General features: G+C 40.8%; 1 protein-coding gene across 16 annotated transcripts in view; it reads right to left on the minus strand.

Annotated features, from left to right (window-relative positions):
• The window catches only part of LOC108035863 (acetylcholine receptor subunit alpha-like), a 604,633-nt gene that overhangs the window by 556,841 nt on the left and 34,947 nt on the right, over positions 1-12,845 (minus strand). The gene's annotated exons all lie outside the window — the stretch shown is intronic.

Genomic DNA, 12,845 nt, shown 5'->3' on the forward strand with positions numbered 1-12,845 from the left:
TTCTACGCTTGGATGTCACATTTTTAAATTAATTCTGAATTTCGAATTAAATTTATCAAAATCAAACGACTATATCATATAGCTCCCATGGGAACAATCGGAATATTAGTGGTAAAATAATATTGAAAAATTATATCTTAGGTGTTTTTTAACATATACGCTTGGAAATAACATTTTTTTTGGTTTTTAATTTCGAATTAAATTTTATCATAATCGGACGACTATATCATATAGCTGCCATAGGAATGATAGCAAAATTAGTAGGAAAACATTAAATAAAAATATATATGTTGTGTTTTTAAACATATAACCTTGAAAATAACATTTTTTAAGTAGTTCTGAAGTTCGGTCTCTCAGTTTTAAAGCTGTCGGGCTGAAACTTTCCCAAAAGTCTTCCTTCTATTGCAGGTAGTATATAAGTCGGAACCAGCCGGATCGGAGAACTATATCTTATAGCTCACAAAAGAACAATTGGGGAAAATATAAAAAAAAATTATATCTTTCGTGTTTTTTAGTATATACTTTTCTAAGCTTGAATATAACATTTTTAAATTAGTTCTGAATTTCGAATTAAATTTTATCAAAATCGGACGACTATATCATATAGCTACCATAGGAACAATCGGAAAATTAGTGGTAAAATAATATTGAAAAATTATATAAGATTTAGTTATTCGATCACTGTTGTTGTTATAGTCGTCCGAACCGCTGTTTCCAAAAAACAAGGATCGCAATATTTTTTTTATAATAAATAAGGAACTTATCTCAAATAATTTATCATTTAGTTGAATATAGCTCTTATAATGAAGTAGTACAACGAGTTTTTAACATTATATACAACATATAATACAACTAAGTATTATGCACTCAACACGCAATGTTTAAATAATAGCACTTAGATTTTATGAGGCGCACGCTTTCAACGCCAGTAAAGATGTGAACGAACATATTGATATCGATATAAGAAGAAGCCCGAGGGTTCCGTACTTAAGATTATAATATAAAACTTCATGGGATTCATTTGAAAAGTAAACAAAAATATTAATTCGATTCAATTACTTAAGACTTAGTAAATACAGAAATTTAAATTAATAACATAAGACTACCTGAGATCCATTTTATGCTTGCTTCATTTCCAATTCAATCGGAATCTAACGTCGGAAACACATCCTGTTAGAATATTGTTATAATTAATTATTTGCTTGAATCTTAGCTTGAGATTCTGTTGCCTCGCAAGGTGGCCAATGTGGACAGTATGCTCTTTTATGCTCTATATGTGTCAGCTTATTATTATTATAGTACTTGGCTGTCTTTTCCAAGTTTCGCCTTACAATCTCAAAGATATCCCTAAGTTTATCTCTAGCTCGTCCTGTACCTAGAGTTTCCCTATCATAGACCTTTCTTGATAGGAAACGCTAGGGCTTAACCGGTGGAATCCGATATGCCCGTGTTCACTGGTAGCATAACGTCCGGTCACTTCTCGACCCAGTTTCTCTGATCATGCCCTGCGAACTTCGCAATTACTGTCTTGACCGTTCTAGTTGCTTGTTTGGTCGCATTTTCTTGTGATGTGAATCGCTCTCACGCAGGAAATTTTGGAAGATACCGCTTGCAAATTGCACTCCGATGTCCGTTATGGCTACCTTTGGGACTCGCGACTTTGCGCTTCTTAAACACCTCCTGTGCAGTTTCGTCCATTTCGAGAATCTATCTATCTAAACTTAACTATCTGCTTAGATCGTGGTAAGAGTCAGTCGCGTAGCGGCGCTAACCGCTCTTTGTAGTATATTTCCTTATCTTTCAGCATATAGTATTGACAAGGCATTGGTCACCATCGCTTTCGATGCTGTTGAGCCACTTTAGAGCCATCTACTAGGTACGGCTTGACCATTCGGATTGCCCAAACGCTTCTCCAAGGTGTCTACGTTTTCCGGATCCTATTCCTTCACCAGCCACTCGATTGTCCAGTTTATAAGCGGCATTGGATAGGCATTCTGCACAAACACAGGGTTGATCTGTCTCCAAATCCTCTGAAATTCCTTAAACATTTGAATGCATTAATAACCCTTATTTGCAATATTTCTGCTTCGCTCTGATATCAACGTGTCAACATGCCTTAAGAAAATCAATTATTTTGTGAGAAAAAGTGTTAAATGTCGAAAATTTGATCTGTTGGGACCGGTGTCGATAATTAACCCCCGATATTAACCAAGTAGTATTCCCACTTAAAATATGCGTCGAATGGCACCTTAACTGTAATGGCATGCTCCGTTCAAAAATAATTGCCTTATTGTCAGATTTATGGGGACTTTTTAGAATGACAAATTAATTCTGTTTGTCAGTTTGTCCGAAAATGATGTTTTAGGATACTAAAAATTTTAGACGATGTTGAACAGCTCAATATAAGAAACATTAGTTCTACCACTTATGAAAGCTAGGTTGACGAGAAAACAGCTATAAATAGATAAACTTTGTACACCAGTAACTGATTTTTACGGTCTGCTCGCTACGAGATTCGTGCGGCTCGCCTAGTAGATTGTGTGTTCGTCTCACCAATTTTATATAAACGTGCCCGCACAGTAGCTCAGTGAGAAAACACACAATTCACGAGCTCTTAGTGGGTTAATTGCGGGTAAGTTTTACAAACGGCTTGAGAGCTCGGGTGTCCTTGATATCGTCACTTATGGCCCTCGGTGTCTCCGACGGTTTTGGTTGCCTCGATTTCCTTACGCCTCGTGCTCTAGTCCTGTAGCTCCCTTATCGTTGCTCGCTGCTCGTCCCGGACGCCTTGATTCGTCGACTGCTTGACAACGACTCAAACTCATGAGGCGTTGGGAAGCGTCACCGTAGAGAAGCGTCACCGTTCCCAGAATTGGGTTAACAGAACGGGCTCGATCTGTCTTATGTAGCGCACTGCTCCTCGATCGTCCTGGATGGACGTAGCGTGGCTTCCGGGGTAACAGGCATACGCCAATCCGAACGTCACGGGACTTTACGGGACTTCACCGTAAGCTCTCTGAACAATTCCACTGGAGACCATAACGATTGACCTTCCCCCTTCTGGGTCATTATACTCGGTGCTCGGACGCGTCGCTCTGGGACTTCACGAGTCGAAACCGCAGACTATCCTGGACAACTTTACCCTTATGGCTGATCGCGTCAGGACCTACTCAATTTCAATTGACGTACTAGACTTACGCCGGGACACGCCAAAGTAGTGCTTGGGGCAAGGTACACTGGGTAGCCGATTTTTTGTCGCCGGCAAACTCTGCTCAAACTCTGAAAGACTCTCCTGGCGTAACGCCAGAACTTCTTTGACAGGAATAACAGATTACCTTGACCTAGGCGTGTGATGCCCTCTGGGCCTCAGCTACATGTGTCTCAATTCGCAGATTCCTGGTATCCCGTTTGGAGGCGTAGAGTGGGCGTGAAAAACATTTTTTAGGTCATTCGAAATGTTTTGATGATGCAAATACATTTTAGCAAAGAAAAATCTTGTAACATGGCAACCATAGCAATCACTGTTTTGAGCGATTTGTAGGCGTTATAGTGGGCGTGGTACATTTTTTTTTAAGTCAATCGAAAGGTATTGATGAGACAAATACTTTTTAATTAAAATTTGTTCTATCATAAAAACTGTGTTGTGGGCGTTGGAGTGGGCGTGTCACCGCGATGAAACAAACTTGAGCTGCGCAGGAAGCCCAGGAATCTGCATGTCAAGTCTGAATATTATGCTCTTATAGTTGCCCGGACAAACGGACATGGCTAGATCGACTGAGCTTTTAATCCTGGTCGAGAATATATATACTTTATGGGGTCGGAAAGACTTCCTTCTGCCTGCTACAAACGTAACGGATATAAAAATGGCCACAATTACCAGTTTAAAACACTGCCTTAGCTTTGAATTTTTTTTGTTCGAAATATTATTTTCGCTTGGCTTTCGCCAAAATTTCGAAATAATCTAAACCTTAAAAATACACATTAACATTTCTAAAAGTTGCACATGCAACACTGTATACCACAAGTCACATTTTAAAATTTTTATTCAACAAAAATCGACATGGAGCAACAGACTCTTAAACGTCTTACCCAAGCACGTGGTCGGCTAACGGCGACCGTAACTCCCTTCGTCAATTACACCGAGAATCCACCTCCTCAGATTGTAGAGAACACTGACGAAATGCATGTGTACGATAACGTTTAGGTATTTGAGGATCTTACCGAAGACGTCCAACCGTATGAGGAGAAGTAAATGCGCGCGCTTACCTCACTCGCGTCGTTAAAGAGCAACCAAGCCAAGCGCCATACCTGAAGCGGATCACAACATGGCCACATTGCTGCAACAGCAAAGTGAGTTCTTTTAGGGACATTCTGAGAATGGAGCACCTACCATCACACCGATCTTCACAATGTCAATCGCAACATTCGTGCAAGCACTGCAATAGTAGTCTCATAAACGTCCTGAAAACATGGATTCCATGACTATTGCTGCTGCAGACACTGCATAGACCAGTCCTCAAACTTCTGAATGTAGCTCAACTTTGGTCGACCAGACGCAAGTCAGCAGCTCATTTACATAGTCACCGGGACTCAAAAGAAGCGCATTCCCTTGGTGTATATCCAAAACTTTAATGGGACTTACACAATTTGCCGTGTGCTATTAGATAGCGGCTCTGAGCTATCCTACGTTTCTGAACGAGGCGTCAACGCACTTCGGCTTGCACGTTCACCATAAAGGATACTAGTTTCCGGAATATCTTCCGCCGAGTCCGAAACTACCAGAGGATTGGCACCGCTGCATATAAAATCAATGGTGTCACTGCATAAAATTGTTGCCTCGGCCCATGTGCTGGGCAACATCACATCATCACATCAACGGAACGACAATGTCGGAACAGCTTTAAGGGTCTAGGATGGACTCCAGTTACCCAATATTTCGTTTAGTACATATTAAACTGTAAACATTTTAAAATGAAAACATTTGGGAAGTGAAAAAATTTGGTCCGTTTTGTCAGGTGATAAAAAATATGACACATATGAAAATATTATTGCCTTTAGCTCGACCTTTGGGTGGATAATCACTTCCGTTGCAATGCCGCATCAATTAACCGCCAACACGCTCATGACTACTGTTGAATAAACGCCTCTCTTCAACGCTTTTGGAAGATCGAGGATAGCACTGAGTATACACAACGAGACTTTTCGCACAAAAAGGTGTGGCACCACTTTCTGACCACACATTCCCGAGACCCAGATGGCAATTACATCTTTGAATTGCCTTTAAAACATTGTGATCGTATGAAGAGATGTTCCGAATGATCCTCTTCAACACTTTCAACTCTATACAGTAACCTATGGAACAGGCTGTGCACCGTTTCTTGCTGGAAAAACTAGCGCGAGACCACCAGGATGAGTTTTCCACAGCCTCAAAAATTATTCCTGAGGACTTCTACGTAGGCGATGTCCTCATAGGCACTGAAATTGAAGACGAATTACTTAGCCGCCGCGACGAACTAATCCAGCTGATGGATAAGGCTAAGCTTGAGACTGGCAAATGAGTGTCTAGCTGCAGCGTCATTAGCCACACCTGGCAAGACGAGCTTCAAATAACCAGTTCGGTTATGGTTTTAAGAATGTATCCTTTTCCAAGGTCTCTGGCCACTTGACCTGGACTGCGATTCAAAACTCCCACCGAAGCTGCCTGAGTGGTGGCTGACCTGTCGCGACGATATCAACTACATAACAAACCTAAGGATTCACCGTTATGTACACAACGAATCGGGAAAAATCGAATTACATGGATTTTCAAACGCATCTATAAAGGCATATGCCGCTGTCGTATACAGCCGTGTAAGCAACGAAGACGGCACCTGCTTGGTGTCACTTATGGCACTTTAAACACGCGTTGTGGCACTAAAGCAACAAAGTCTTCCTTGGCCTTCAGACGCCTTCTCCGAGCTGTTGAAGAAGGATGGCATCACAAGAATATAATTGTGCATGCTTGATGCGATTCCACGGTTGTCCTTTCGTGGCTGTCGCACACCCTATCAAAGCTTAACACCTTTATCGCAAACCGTACTTCGGAGATCCTGGATGTTATACCTCGCAGCGCATGGCATCACGTTGGCTCTATGAATAACCCTGCCGATTGCGCATCGAGGGGAATGCTAGCAGCCATGAGCTATGACCGTCAAACCATACACTCACGTTTGAGAAAATCAGCGAGGCCCGCATTTATTGTCTAAGGCAGGCTCAAGAAGATTCTCATCCGATCTACACCTGTTACAAAGGGGAAAGGCTGTGGCAAATTCGCCAACGCTTCGTACACATGGCTTGCAAAGACGGCCTGCTTCCTGTAGGTGGGCGCATCTCAAATTCGCTACTACCGGAAGAAGTCAAGCATTCAATTGTTCTGCCGAAATTTCATTTCTCTGCTTACTTTGGAACATGAACACATCCACATCTACATGAATACATCTACATCCAGGTGTGACAGCACTTTTCGTCATCGTTTACGAACAATATTGGATAGTTGGCGCACGCAACATGATTCGCAAGCACATTCTTGTCACAAATGTTTTCGCCAACGCAACAAAACAGCTGTTCGGGTACGTCAAGCATACCCATTCAAAAATACTGGGTGCGACTGAGAATTCCATCCTCACATTTGAGCAAATTTACACCCTTCTGGCTCAAATTAATTCCGTCATCAATTCACGCCCACTCTTTCCTACGTCAGACATTGAGGTTTCCTACTGGACACCTGCTGATTGGACGTTCTTATACATCAGTTGCTGAGGTTCATAGCAGTTAACCGACTGGATTACTGGCAAAATGTACACACATTGCTACAAGGCTTTTGGAAGAGATGGCATCAGGAATACTTCACTACACTTCAACAGCGCCCTAAGTGGAATACGGAAAGGAAGAACGTTGCTAGTGGGGATATGACGGTTATCAAGGACTCAAACACAGCCCCCGCCGCTTGGACTTTGGCGCGCGTAATTGAAGTATATCCAGGCAAGGACGATCTGGTACGCGCCCGAAAGTTGCGAGCTTCATCAAGAGAGTTTGTCAGACCCATTTCCAAAATGGCCATTCTTCCTAATTCAGAAACTTTGTTTCTGGGTAGGCCGGGATTTTGAGGAACCTCAAAGCTAGTTACAATGATTTGGTATATTAAATAGCATGTAAGATATTTTTTCTTGAGATGGTCTGGTCTCACGTTTTTTCGCTCTCTCTCTCTTGTTCCTGACCACGAGCTATGGACTTGAATAAAGCGTAAATTCTTATTGCGAAATAATTGGGTTTTATTCTATCAACCCAATTCGAAAGTGGTCCTACCAACAATTTAGCGTGATCTATTCATCATCACCAAGTTTTCATTCTAAGTAAAAAAAAAAACGGTCGTAATTTTTGCAAAGGTATGTCCGGCTCCATCCAAATTTGTTGATCCACGTTCGCTTTGAGATCGTAATTAGATCACAAACGTTCAGAAAGTCTGTAGTCAAACAGTTCGATCTTGCATACGCTGGGTTGAGTGCAAGCCTCGACAGATGACAAAAATTTGAGAAATTTGCAGCCAGATCATTTCCGTCCTCTCCGCGAGTTTGCTTTACGTGGCATTAAACTATGGGGAACTATCAGAACGACATTGAAAATTCATGGCAGGCCTTCGTAATTATATTATCTAGAAGTTGTTTTTGATTAAATCTTTGATTCTTTTTTATTCACTTTCCCTAAGTCTTCCATTGCAACAACGGACTTTGCACTGAAGCGGAATATGAAAGGCAGGTGTCAAAACTGTCAAGCACCTGCTCTAACGAGCGGTGGGCAGCGCGCTCCTAAGCGCAGAAGAGATGGCGACAGTCCTCGTCAGAATAAAAGCGTTATAATTTAATCAGTCACAACAGATGCTATATATACTAAAAAATACAGTGTTTCGAATTTGAGGCAAGTATTTTTGATGTAAAATGTTCGCCAAGCATAGATAACAGTACCGGGAACAAAATGCAGCTACCAAGCCCAAGAACCCGGAAAATGCCATCTTTTCAAAAAGGAGCTCTTATATCTTGGTCATCGATTGACTAGCGACGAAATAAGCACGGATCCGGAAACCGCCGTCAACGGTTAATAAGCTCCGGCAGTACCTGGGCGTTGCATCATGCTACCGGCGATTTGTACCCAAGGCAGAGAACCAAGATTACCCTATACGACAGAGAGACCGTGGAAACACGGCGGCCCACTGGGACCCCATGGGAGAAGGCCAACAAGCTCAGGGAAATCTTCGAAACTTTAAGGCGGAATGCCCATAAAATACTGGGGGCAGAGCCCGTGGATAACTCCAAGGATGCCCAATGAATACTCAGGGAAAAGCCCAAGGATAACTCCAAGGATACTGAGGAAAGATTCCAAGGATAACTCCTAGGATTCTCAAAGGGTACTACGGGAAATATATATGGACGTTGATGCACTTCGAACGGTACAAACAAGTGGCCCAACGACACCAAGCACGTGCCTGTTACGCGCGGGGCCCTTTTATCAATTTGGGCAAAAAATGTGAGTTCGCGAGGAAGATACATACATAAAACAAATAGAGACGGGACACAAATGAAACTAAAAGGCACAACTAAGAATTAAGCAAATGAGTTAAAATATTCGTTTTTAATATCGGGATAGATGTTGAATTGCAAATTAAATGATAATGTTTATTAAAGTTGTTACATAGAACGCGAAAGGGCTCGTGCAGACAAAAATTTGATGTACATCGTGGCAAATTTAGAGAAAAATAATTTCGTGTTAGTCTAACAGGAACGTTGAATGTTAGGCGGTTTCAAAGATCTGTAAAATCAATCAAAATCAAAATCAATCCAAAATACTACCAAGCATTGTTCTACGATTTACAAGTGTAGGTAAATTAAGCAATTGTAATATAATCTCGTAGGAAGGAAGCCCTACGTTTTGATCCCAGTTCAAACTACGCAGGGCGAATCAGAGAAATTTTTTTGTACCGACTAAATACGGTCGATGTGCACTTGATATTGTGGACTCCAAACCGACGAACAATATTCCAAAAAAGGACGGACAAGGGAGGTAAATAGTAATTTGGTCGTATAAGGGTCATCAAATTCTTTTGACCAACGCTTTATAAACCCAAGAACACTCATGGCTTTGTTAACAGTGGACATAATGTGGCAGTTAAATTTAAGTTTAGGGTCCAGAAGAACACCTAAATCGTTAACTGAATATATACGGCTAAGAAAGTAACTGATAAACGTATAAGTTCAAATTAAAAAGGTTGTACTCACACCATCCATGAAAACAATCAACATCCGACTGTAAGTTAAATCCCGACGCTATATCATTATATGATAAACAAAGCTTAACATCATCAGCATACATTAGTACACGAGAATGTGTTATGATTTAGGGAAGATCGTTTATAAACAAATGACCCAAATGACTACCCTGAGGCACTCCAGATGTCACGTAGATCAATTTTGAAACAGTATTCTTGAATATAACCCTCTGAGTCCTACCATTCAAGTAACTTGAAATCCAATGTAATATATTACCAGGAAACCCAAGCTGATCTAATTTAAATAAAAGAAGTGAGTGGTTAACGGAGTCAAAGGCCTTACTAAAATCTGTATATACAATGTCAGTCTGCATTTTTTTCTTAAACCCATTTATTACAATAGATGACAATTCAAGAAGGTTGGTGGTGGTCGATCTTCGCTTAAAAAAATCATGCTGACACGGTGATATAAGCGAGGAACATAAATGTTGCAAATGAGAAGTGATAATACGTTCAAATGCTTTAGGAATTGCCGACAATTTAGAAATACCTCCATAATTTTGGGCATCAGCCTTCGCACCTTTTTTATGGAGTGGAATAATAAAAGAGTCCTTCCAGATAAAAGCAAAAACTGATGATGAAATAGACAAATTAAAAAGTTTAAGAATCGGTTTACAAATGGTTAACGCATAAAACTTAAGCACACATCCAGGAAGTCCATCTGGACCGGAAGAAAATGTTGGCGTTGTTGTTCCTAAATCTCTTACGAGAGAGCTTTCGGTGATTACAGGGGAGAAAATACAGTATGCCCTATTTAATGGATTAGGGTAGTTAGAATTTGACCAAGCTGTCGAACTATAAGTAGTTTGGAAAAACTCAGCAGTTTCAGAATCCGTCGATGCCTCAATTGAGTTTAGACGTACCGATGAAGGCAATGCAGATGCCTTACGCTTGGCAATAACAAAATTGTAAAATTGTTTCGGATCGTTTGAAATTACAAATTTACATCGGCTTAGATACATAGAGTAGCAATGACTGTTGAGAACATTAAAATCTGTTCGAGCCACAACATATTTCGAAAAATCTGCTGGTTACTTACTGGTTATACTTTTTAGAAGTGTTTCATTTAGGGTTTTTAAGTCTTTGAAGCGCATTGGTAAACCAAGGAGGTCTGTTTAGGTTTGAAAAAAACCCATCAGGTACGCATTCATTAAAAAACTTATTTAAGACTGTATAGAATAGTTCAGTGGTACTTTCAATGTCTGTACAATTGTACAAGTCTGTCCAATTATAATGAGAAATCATATCGTTAAGTTTATTATAGTTACATTTACGAACAAATCTCATTTTAGTTGGAGAAACTAAAGGAGAGAGGGTATCAGATAGGTAGTAGGATGATATGGGTCTTCAGGTAGAACAAGAGCGTCAATTCTACATACTGTGATTTCAGACGGGTCTGAAACAAACACAGGATCTAATTGTCTTTTTAAGGAATTTTTTGTAAAGCTTACTTGCTGTAACTATAATTCTAAAAGGCCATCCATAAAATCGTGGGCGGATAGCGGCACAGCGACAAATGAGTCAGTAGGAGGAGACCAAGAAATATCAGGTAGGTTAAAGTCACTTAAAACAATCAAAAGATCTCTGTTAGAAAGAAGGGATAAAACAGATTTTATTGCAAACAGATGGTGCTCAAAAATTACTAGGTCAGAGCCAGGTGGAATATAAGAACATGTAACAAAAACAGATAACGATTGCAAAGAAACTTTCACACTTAAAAATTCAATTTCATTGGGAATATGAATGAGAATTCTTTCAGATGTTAGGCTAGAGGTAACAGCAATCAGGACACCGCTCCCCCTACGTGAGTGGCGATCGGTCCTTTAAGTATTAAAGTTATTAGCCAGAACCTCAGAGTCGGATATCCCTGGTTTCAGCCAGGTTTCCGTAAAAGCTAAAATATCTTCTGTAAATGCAGAGGAGTCAGCATAAAGCTCAGCTTCATAAGTAATCCCCTAACATTTTGATACGCCAACATTAAACTTTTTAGTTTTTTGACACATTGTAGGGCCTGTTATTTGTTCTCGGTTTATTTGGGACAAATTCTTTAATTACTAAACCATCATTAAGCCAAAAGCTTTCAGAAAGTAAAACATTAAAAATGTAAGGCGGAGCAAATATTTTAAAAGAAGATATCCTACGAGCATATGAATATCGAAATTGTTCAACTGCAGTATCTTCTGATGGGAATTTTCACGTATAAATTCCAGAACATCCTCAGATGTGGTATCTGGGGTGAACCTAGAAACAAATAATTGCTTCCTTTGTGGAGCAACTGAAAGTTTCTTACGCTTCCCAGCAGCAGTCTGAACCTCACTAGGCTGAGATCCAGGAACGGTGCCTACAGTACTTATAGGAACGGTCGGCACTGATTTCTTTGACTTAGTCAGTACAGAAGCTTTTATTCCGGAAACATGGGCTACACTCGAGCTAGCTGTATCCATAGGCACAGTTGGTTCGCTTACCCCTGTGTCGACAGGAACTGCTGCTACCAAGTTCGGATTTGGGTTGGATTCCATGGTGGTATTAACGGCGGTTAAGCTGGCTTTTTTGTGTTTAGGCGACTCGGTTAATAATTTTTTATTATTAAACTGGGCACAGACGGTATTGAACCCCTCATTGAGTTGCCTAAAAGCACCCGAGATATTCAACAGGCTGTCTGGAGTCTGCTTCATAAAGCCGCTCATCTCAACCACCATTTCCTTGCAGGAACCACATGACCACATAAGACCAGAGTTAAGATCAATAAAATCTTTAACTCTGCCTTTGAATCCTGCACATTTGACGTGCATCATCGAATCACAGAGCCAGCAAAAAATAAAGGGGTCTTTCGTTGAAGACGCAAGTGTGCAGTTTTTCTTGGAATATCCAGACAGACAAGGGCCATTATAAGACAAACAAATGAAATAAAATATCAAAAATACCTCGATGTAAATTTGGCACTGGGATCAAATTCAAAAATCACAAGGGCACAAAACACAAAAAAATAAGAGCGCGAGGTTGCGAAAATTTATCAAAACGTAAGAGAGCACGGAAGAAAAAAATATTCTATCGACTGAGCGTGGCTTGTGCGACACTAACAACTTTCAGTACGAACAAATACAAAGTAAATCAAGCAAAACTCCAAGGATTCTCGATGGATGCTACAAGTCACTGTGATACAACCATATACAATGAACACGTCAAGGATAACATAAGGACGACATGATTGCAGAGGGGAACTAACCAAGGCCCCAAAGACTCGATTGGGACTATCAGGAAACACGCAGCAGCAGTCATAGGAATGATGCCGGAGAGCGCGTCATTCTGCTCACCCTAGTCTGAGAACGGTGACGCTTCCCTAAGCTTGCCAAGCAGTCGCCGAGTCAACGCGTCAGGGACAAGCAGCGAGCAAGGATCTTCTGGGAGCTACAGGACGGGAGCACAACGTCAGCGAGGCGAGAGTACATCGAGGCAACCAGAACCGTCGAAGACATCGAGGGCTATA

The sequence above is a fragment of the Drosophila biarmipes genome, chromosome 3L (assembly GCF_025231255.1).
Source record: "Drosophila biarmipes strain raj3 chromosome 3L, RU_DBia_V1.1, whole genome shotgun sequence".
NCBI classification, from domain to species: domain Eukaryota; kingdom Metazoa; phylum Arthropoda; class Insecta; order Diptera; family Drosophilidae; genus Drosophila; species Drosophila biarmipes.